This window comes from Notolepis coatsorum (genome assembly GCF_963971535.1).
Source record: "Notolepis coatsorum genome assembly, chromosome: 18".
NCBI lineage: Eukaryota > Metazoa > Chordata > Actinopteri > Aulopiformes > Paralepididae > Notolepis > Notolepis coatsorum.
In genome coordinates this window covers 19,580,852-19,590,285 of record NC_140182.1, presented here as the reverse complement: position 1 = coordinate 19,590,285, position 9,434 = coordinate 19,580,852, and the positions used below count along the sequence as shown (strand labels likewise).

General features: G+C 43.6%; 1 protein-coding gene across 6 annotated transcripts in view; it reads left to right on the top strand.

Annotated features, from left to right (window-relative positions):
• The first annotated feature begins 668 nt into the window (after positions 1 to 668).
• Positions 669 to 9,434, top strand: part of kiaa0513 (KIAA0513) — a 61,659-nt gene continuing 52,893 nt past the window's right edge. For 3 of the 6 annotated variants that reach the window (XM_084335581.1, XM_084335577.1, XM_084335576.1), the window contains exon 1: positions 684 to 844. The gene's annotated coding sequence lies outside the window, so the exon portion shown is untranslated. Of the gene's footprint in view, positions 845 to 9,434 lie in introns of all 6 variants that reach the window. The other 3 variants (XM_084335578.1, XM_084335580.1, XM_084335579.1) reach the window with 3 other exon arrangements.

The following is a 9,434-nucleotide window of genomic DNA, read 5'->3' as shown; positions in this document are numbered from 1 at the left end:
CGAAACTGGCCCCTACAAATGTCCTAACCTAGTTGTACAGTAAATGACCAAGTAAGGCTTTGTCAGTATTCCAATGTACAGTGTAAAATGTGTGTGTGTCCCCTACCCAACCCCCCCCCCCCCCCCACACCTACAATGTACAGCCTTCACCCAACCCACCCAACCCCACCCCACCCACCCAACCTCCTCCAATGTACAGTTTCTACGCCAAATACACTCTTTTTCTGGACACTTTTGTATCACAAACAGTACTGTATTTGCAAATCTGATATGTCATAAATGTATAGATGTAGCAGTACTGTCTATCTGTATGTCATGTATGTCATATATGTTATGATGAATTGAAAATGGGGGACCCTGATGTAATAATAATAATAATAATAGATTGAATTTTAAGAGAGAAGCGCCTTTCTCAGACTCAAGGACACTAAACAAGACAAACGTCTTTCTCTGGTCTGCATCCCCTTAACAATTGTATGTACTGAGCTGTACTGTACTGTACCCATTCTGCAATCTGTTAATAAACTTTTCAATCAATCAATCAATCAATCAATCTGCAGCATGGATGCAGTATCCCATGCCGACGTCATTGGGTTCCCCCTACGTACGTTCGGGCCCGACTGGGCATGCGCAGTGCTGCTCGCTACATCGATCAAAACCTACGACGACGCACATAGGGAAGACAAACCCCCTTCTCTCTCTTCTCCACTGGTACCCGGGTTCATGTACGTACAGCAGTTATTATTTACAAAAAAACAAACAAGAATTTCATTATTAAGAATTGTATTTATCCCAGTGTAGAATATCACTTCGCTGCGTGATGTTTACCATTCATTATCATACGGTGAGTTGTTGTCAAACGGTAGCTCTTTTTCATCTGAATTCATTTCGTGCGCAGCAGCTATTTGACCGATGATGTGGGGTACCCTTGTTTATCTGAACGCGACTGCAATGTTATTACATGGGGCTTCAGTGGTTACAGGAAACGTCAGCCCCTTTTGCTGTTTATTCTTCATTTCCTGATAATGAATTTGCCGCCAGCTGTCAAGTGGCAGAATGTAGAGTCATTGTCAAATGTCAATTGTCAAATAATTGAAAATGGGGGACCCTGATGTAAACAAGACGAACGTCTTTCTCTGGTCTGCATCCCCTTAACAATTGTATGTATTGAGCTGTACTGTACTGTACCCATTCTGCAATCTGTTAATAAAGTTTTCAATCAATCAATTGTTAAACGTTTGACCAAAGCGACATGCAGATTGAGCTAATGCTCTACTAACTAGGCTACCGTCTGGGAAACCTTACACCTGTCACCTCTGCAGAACTTTTCATGTCCAGAGTGGATATTATGTTTCAAGTGTGCAGTGTCTACTAGTTCAGAAAAATGCCACCCAAAAGAAAAAAGGGATGCAGCTATCACACTAACTAGTATTGCTGCCAGTTCCATCAACAACTTTTATAGGCTACCTCTCTCTCATTCTGTATCATCCTAAATCCGACTTCACATGTCTTGTGGCCATAGCATAACATAATATCCTAAAGCTAGGTTAATGATGTCCGGAAACAATGCCTGGAGGAGCTGCTTCATTGAGAACATAATATAGGAGGCTGATTTGGTGGACTCGTTGAATGTTTGTGCCTTTACTCCAAAGTGACATTGATCCAATGTTGACATTACGATCAGAATCATCGTTTTGATGTCATTTGTTATGAATGTCATAATAGCAGAAGCTTTCCAATGTAAACAAATTCACGGGACAAGTTGGATCATCTGTTAGGGGGGAGTTAACATTGGCACTTTATGATTGCAGGTGATAAATCAAATGTCAAGGTGGCTGTAGTAGATGTTTTTGAACCACTATAAAGTATGTGAAACAAATAGGCATACTAGTTTCCTTAGCCTGCTTGTTTGACTAGCCAACTGATTCTGGATGAGATGTCAGATTCTCTATGTGAGGCTAAAACTGACTCCAACCACAATCCTGGCGATTCTAGTGATTTAAGTAACCGTCTAAAACATTTTAATTCTGTTTTATGGTGGAATCTTACCCTTAAGAGTAGGATAGCCCTTGCCTGGCTGGGCAATTGTGTTCCAGGAATTACTATCTGAATGACTCGGCTTAAACTCCACTAGGTTGGTTTGACACTAGAGAGGGAATGTTCTGCTGTTATCTGCAGCTGCACACGGAGCAGAGCTTCCTCCTAGTTTATATATGGTCCTATAACTCAGCCTCGTTTTGTTCTATCTTTGTACTTAGTTGATTGTGGCCGTCTGTGCCGGTAAGCTTATCTTTTGTTGTGTCCCCTGGGGAAGTCAATCCAGGTTCACCATCGTTGGCTGAGGTCATGAAAGAAGAAGGGAGCCTTTTGATTGAAATCTTGTGAGGGTGTGTGAGGGTTCGCTTTGGTGAAGTGTTTGCTTACAGTCTTAAAAGGTTTCCTCTGTGTTGGAATGCCACACAATTTCAGAATTCAATCTGCTCCAAAAGCTAGAAACCAGAGTACAGACTTGAAACGGTGATGTCATTAAGATTTTAAACGTGGTGGAACTGCTCCAGAGAGAATGAGTGGGGAAAGACTGCAGAGGTGACTTTGAGAGCAACCGAGGGGAATATTCTGTGGTTCTGCTGGTCTCTGGCTTCGGGGAGAGCGTTGTTCATCACTTTCACAAATATTGATTGGACTGTCTTGCACCATATGAATGACGAGTAGCGTTCCCTCTAGAGATGTTGTGTCTCGGATAGTCCAGTGGTTCTTCTTCATTACGGGTCCAAAGTGGCTCTGAGTAGGCTTGGGCGATAGGACGATATTATCGTTTACGTATCGTGCACGTGGCCACAATAACAGCACGATATTCAATTATGCAGCCTGTTGTGAATCTCTATAGTCAGTCTCTCTTTCCCTATAGTCAGTCTCTCTTTCCCTTTCTCTCTTGCTTCACCACATTGTTGTAGCCTATCAAAAAATGGAACATTATGTGAGCCAACATTCTTTGATTGATTGATTGATTGAAAACTTTATTAACAGATTGCAGAATGGGTACAGTACAGTACAGCTCAATACATACAATTGTTAAGGGGATGCAGACCAGAGAAAGACTTTCGTCTTGTTTACATCAGGGTCCCCCATTTTCAATTCATCATAACATATATGACATACATGACATACAGATAGACAGTACTGCTACATCTATACATTTATGACATGTTTGCAAATACAGTACTGTTTAGACCCAAAACCTGACCCTATAAATATAACGCTACCGCAGGTAGCCTAACTTAGTGGAGAACACTTTGGATGTCCGTTCTCGTTAGCAAAAGAATGCAAATGTGCCTAACGTGATGCATCAACAGTGGCAAGATTGTACGAGCGTAGTTAATAATAATGCTGGAGAAATAAATAAAGCTATCCGGCTGCAAGCTAGCTTAGCTTAGCACAAATGAATAGAAGCATAATATATAATATATTATACGGAAAGAGCTAGGCTCTTAGTAAATGCCCTGCTTCACAACACTCACACATGGGAACCTGCCCAGTAAAAAACACGTTCTGGTCACATGTCTGCACATGATAACTGAAGCACAGTGTACTGTACACATGGAGCATGCACTGTACATGGAGCATGTAAATTGCACATTTTGTACGCTCGTCTCTAATACACAATACCAACGCAGAGTACTGACTGCGGATTTGTTCTCTCGCCCAGAGCCACCCCTCACTCTCTGAACTAGCTGTAGTAGCCTAGTGCCATGTGAGCTGGGTGGGTGGACACATCATTGGCCAGTGGTCTGAACTCCCAGGAGAAATGCCAGACGGGGAAACTAACCGTGATTCCACACCTACCTTATCTGTCATCAGCCACTCCTGTCCGTCAGTCACACCGCCAGCGTGGCCTGTGATGTGAAGCTCTGCAGTGCATTCACCCCTCTTCTCTACTGTGATACTTATCTGTATAACTCAGCTGGCCAGCTACAGATAATCTTTTGCCAGACGTGTTGGAACACTCTACCATGATGGAATTGTTTAAACCATGGTGAGATGGAATGTCCAGGACAGCTCAGTTCTGAGTGGCTGGGTGCAGGCAAGATGACAAGAACAGGTCATCCATATGTCCACATGCGTTCAGCTCACTCGACCACAGATTGTCGATCGCTTACAACAACAATCTAAATCTAAACACCTAAATCACCCCGGAGACTGCTCATCGTGCCCGACCCATCTCCCCCAGCTAAGAGATCAATGATGTGAAGAAGTCAGTTTGTAGAATGACAGGACGACAAGACCCATTCCTGGGCTCAGAAGACTACATGAACTGAGCTTTTGCTTATAGGCCTCTGAACATACAATGATATGCCGGTGGAAAACTGGTGCTACAAGTTAGAACAAGGCACCTGCTATCAGGGAGACGAGAGGGAGAACGAGTTTAGGCCACGAGAAGGAGTCAGTAGAGCTGATAATGAGAATATAAAACAAACTCCGATTGCGGTAAGGAGGAATGTAGAGACTCTTGCTCAGACTGCCGTATCACTTCCTTCTTCCTGCAGGCGGAGCTTCTGTGACCGGTTTTGAATGATTGACAAAGGCAACAGCGGGAGTGCCGTTTGTAAACATGACGTGGTGCTTTTCATTTGAGGCGAATGAACAAGGAAAGGCGAAGGATTCCAGTCCATACTGTATGCATTGCAAGCGATTCCTCAGAGCAGTGCCAAGGAAGGGTTCTCTAGCACAACTCATTTAACAAAGCACCTAACATGGACTGACACGCCGACCTCTATAAGTTAATTTCAAGAGGTTAGTGACGGCTCCCATTTCAACGTCACTGAAGCATTAACTCTTGTGTGGTGTTCCGGTCTGTGGGAGGCCGTTTTCAATATTTACTAAAAGATCGTACATATTTTTAAATGTTCTTTACCTGGTATTCACTGGCCTTGGTTCATTTTCTAAGAATAACCTATAAAAAAACAAATGTTCATTGAGTGCACCCCCCCCCCCCCCCCCCCCCTGCATATGTGTGTGGAAATTGTAGGTTGAAAACAAGTAAATATGGTAAAACATGCTTTATTCCATTCATGTCTTGATTATATTTTATCACATTTTATCACTTGACAAACACAATTTGATCACAAAAAACTATTGATAAATGAGAAATGTGATCTAGTAGAGGCAAATGGCAAATATTAACCATATATGCTGTCCAGATTGCTTGTAATTGAGATAAAGTTAATTATCTGTTAATTATTTTTACATTAATTGTTATGGCTTTATTGTTTTAAAATCCCAATAATGTTGTGGGTTCACCAGACCAGGGTGAGTAACAACAATGTGAACACCACACAGGGGTTAAATGAGATGGCCCAATAAACTGTTGCCCAATAGCTATCTTTTATGCTTTCATGCTAAGCTAACCCCCCTCAGAGCTACAGTACCAGGCCTGATAAATCAGACAGCTGGGTTTCAATTGATAGGAAAAATACTGACTGGTCAGAAGTAAATTAACTTAGTGAGATGATGTTGCGCTTGGTAACACACACAGCACACCTCTATAATGATCCATATATAATGTGCAATTTCAAGATATCGTCGTCTTGTTGGATTGGAACAAGTACAATTCTCCCACTCCATTCATTTCACTTTTGTTTTCGGAAAACAAGATTTCATGACTGAATATAAGCTTAAAATATTGGTTAAGACAAGGACTTTTTTTTGCAGTGTGCCCACATGCTGAATTGGCATTCTTCAGTATCTGATGTGTTTTTTGACATGGAATAAAAGCAGATTTATTGCTCTGCATTTCCCGCATTATAGTACCAGTCCCTCGCTTACATATCCTGTGTGACAGAGATAGATTCGATCTTAAACTGTGTGTGTGTGTTGAGAACCGAGTGTTCGTCCCCAAGGAGAAGTCTGTTTCTCCTATCTTGCTGTGTTAGGCTGTGTGGACCAGTGTGCTGGTGGTGAATAATATTTCCTGGGGCTAAATAGGAGGGGATGCGTTGCGTAACATCATTGCTGGCTTCCATGAGTGAATCACGCTACAGTAAGTGTTTCATGTGCTAATAAAGATGAGGAAGACAAGACCGGCCTTAAGATGCCCCTTTTAGAGGCAGCTGATTTAAATAACAACGAGACCATTTGTTAGATTACAACATTTAGTTGTTTTTGTGTTATTGTGTTATATCATAGGAACACAGGGATGATGATTCTTGGTGAGTGTGTGTGTGTGAGGGGGGGGGGGGGGTGTTGGCGGAGACTGGTCACTGCACGTGTCAATGTAATCATGTGTTTTTCTCTTCTCTCTCTCTGCCTCCCCTCCCTCCCCCTCTTTTCCTCTGCCTTCAACCTCTGTTTCTCTCTTTCTCTCTCCACCCCCCCCCCACTCTCTCTCTGTCTCTCTGTCTGACCCATCAATCTCTGGTCTGGTCAGAAATCCGTCTACAACTCCTCTCTCCAGCTCTCTCACAGCAGGCCCCTCCCCCTGCGTACTTTCCCCCCAGAGGAAGAGAGAGAGAGTGTGTGTGTGTGTGTGTGTGTGGGGGCGTATCAGAAGAGGAGGGGGGTGATTCAAGGCTATGCACTGTGTGTATGTGTGTGTCCCTCTGCCCATGGAAGCTGAAATAGTGCAGCGTGTGCAGTCTGACTGAAGGAACGATGTGGTTTACTGACCATAAGTTCCCTGATGGGGGGGGGGGGGGTGGCGCTGTAGGCTTTGTGGTTGGGCCGACAGCGTATGATTGTGTGCATTGTACATGTGTGTGTGTGTGTGGCTGATTGTATGTGTATGTCTGTGTACATTTGCATGTGTGTATTTGCATAATCTACATGCGTGTGCGTGTGGGGGGGGGGGGGGGGGGGGGGGGGGGGGCTGGTAGGTGTCATCGCCATCTGCAGTGGGAGCCCAGGTTGTTGAGAGCTACACTGCTGTCGGAGTTGTCTAGGTTACTTTCAACTAGGCTATAATTCCTTACAGATGACTGATTACCCATTTACAACTATCATCTATAACCTAACCTCTGGAATTCTCAAACTCTGTAATGAATCTTGATTATTCCGAGTTATTTTGAATGACTTACTATCTGAAATCTACAGAACATGTAGGATATGTTAAAGGGTTGATTTCTTCCAGTGACAGACTGTAATCTGACTAGTATTACAATTCTAACGGGACCTATTATGGGAAATGGGTTTTGTCTAGTATTTGTACGATTTGACAGTGAGTCTGAAATGTAATTTAGGCGCTGCTGGAGGGAAGTTGACATAATGTATTCCTTGCCATTTGGTCAGGGTTTGAAGTCTTGAGATTAACAAGTCTAAACTAAGCTGTTCAGAGTGATCGCCCGTTGTGATGTCACAAGCAATAAATTAGCTTTAATTAATCAATTAGCTGTGCTTTTGGAGCCAGGGACATTGCCTAATGTACTGCCTACTAGTTTGTAAAAGTATTTTACTCTTGGGTGTGGGGTAGTCGGGCAGGCGGGGAAATAATTTATAATAATTTGATAAGGAAATCATTTATTTAAATTAAAACGTTGGTGTGTGCTACACCCTCCAACATCAACACGTTCAATAATACTAGTGAATAAAGATACATAATTAAGATTAGATTTGATTAGATTTAAACTAGATTAGATTAGACTACATTCGATTTAGACTAGTGTCTTTGCAAAAAAACTTGGTATGGATAGACGGACGCACGCATGCACGCACGTGCTTGTCCGACCGTCCGTACATGGTTATATAACAGCAGAGTCCTGTGCTGTCGTCTTGAGAGCCGTATCTCAGACATTGGCCTGAGGGGGCGAGGCTGGCCTGTCAATGTGTGTTTTTGTTTGTGTCCATTATGTCCGTTTCTGTGTGCGTGTTTGTGCATGACTGTGTATGTCCATGTGTGCACATATTGTGTGCAAATATTATTTGTGTGTGTGCATGCGTGTGGTAGGTTGCATGTGTATGTGCATATTTGCTCCTAATGTGTGTGTGCACTTTGTGTGTACAGTATGTATTTGTTTGTGTGTCTCTATTTCTGTTCCTGCTTGTGTGTGTGTGTGTGTGTGTGTGTGTGTGTGTGTTGTGTGTGTGTGTGTGTGTGTGTGTGTGTGTGTGTGGTGTGTGTGTGTGTGTGTGTGTTGTGTGTGTGTGTGTGTGTGTGTGTGTGTGTGTGTGTGTGTGTGTGTGTGTGTGTGTGTGTGTGTGTGTGTTGTGTGTGTGTGTGGTGTGTGTGTGGTGTGTGTGTGTGTGTGTGTGTGTGTGTGTGTGTGTGTGTGTGTGTGTGTGTGTGTGTGTGTGAATTAGAGGGGGTCTGGTACTGTAGGTTGTGTACTGTGTACCCAGTCAGCTAAAGCAGATTAGCTGAAGGACAGATAGGAGCCCAGCAGGATGCTGCAGCTGTTTTAGTTTCCAGGCTGGTAAAAGCTAAGTTATCTGCAGTTTTTTTTAATAATTTTTTTTTATCTACCTTTTTTTTCTCCTCCTTCTTCTGTGATTTTTCTCCCCATCCCAATTTACCTCTCGTGCCAATTCTCCCTCCCCTGTCCTGATCGTTGCTCGCATATGCCCCCCACTGGCCGGTTGTAGGGAGGATAGAAGCCTTGCATCACATGTCCCCTCCGATACATGTGGAGGCAGCCTGTCGCATCTTTTCACCTGCCAGCGCGGACTCTCATTTGGCGAGGAGTAACGTGTAGGAGGCTCACACTACCCCCGCCATTTCCCCCCTGACTTTGCTGTGCAGGCGCCCCAACCGACCTGTAGGAGTCGCTGTTTACAACGTCCAGATTACCACCCTTCGACTTCCCACCCGCTAACTCTGCCAATTGAGTTAGTATGACGGCCGGCCCAAGCCGGAGGCAACGCAGACAGCCGGATTCGAACCCGGTGTCTCTTGCGTTGGTGACGAGCGCAATGTCCGCTGCGCCACCCAGCCGCCTGTTTTTAATTCATTTTTAAAATGTAGTCCACTTCCCTGTTTTTTTTCTCTATTGAGACAGTATACAGTAGGAAGTACGGACAGGCACAGTTATTTTGAATATATTCGACTATGGATATTGGAACATTGTTGAGTCTCACCAGACCAGTTGAGGCTTAGAGCGGTGAAGGTGAGTGCCGTGTGAAAGTGCCGGTGTTACAAAAATACATTAAGAGAAAAAGACTCATTGTCTTTAATTAAGCTTGTTTTTGTTTTTGTCGTAGGCTGGCTCCCAGAGAGTGAAGTGGGATTTCAAAAGCTGGAAATCTGGCTAAATATAATAGCTTTTTGTTTAATATTTCCTCTGGCTGTTTGCAGTCGCTTACTGTGATGGATCGCCACTGCAGAATGGAAATAGGAGAAACGTTATTAGTATGTTGTGGTTTGTCCACTGAGCTGGGATCAGTGTAAGCACGTAGTGTTTGATGTACAGCACTGGTACAACGCAGTAGAACTGTGAGGCTGATAGATG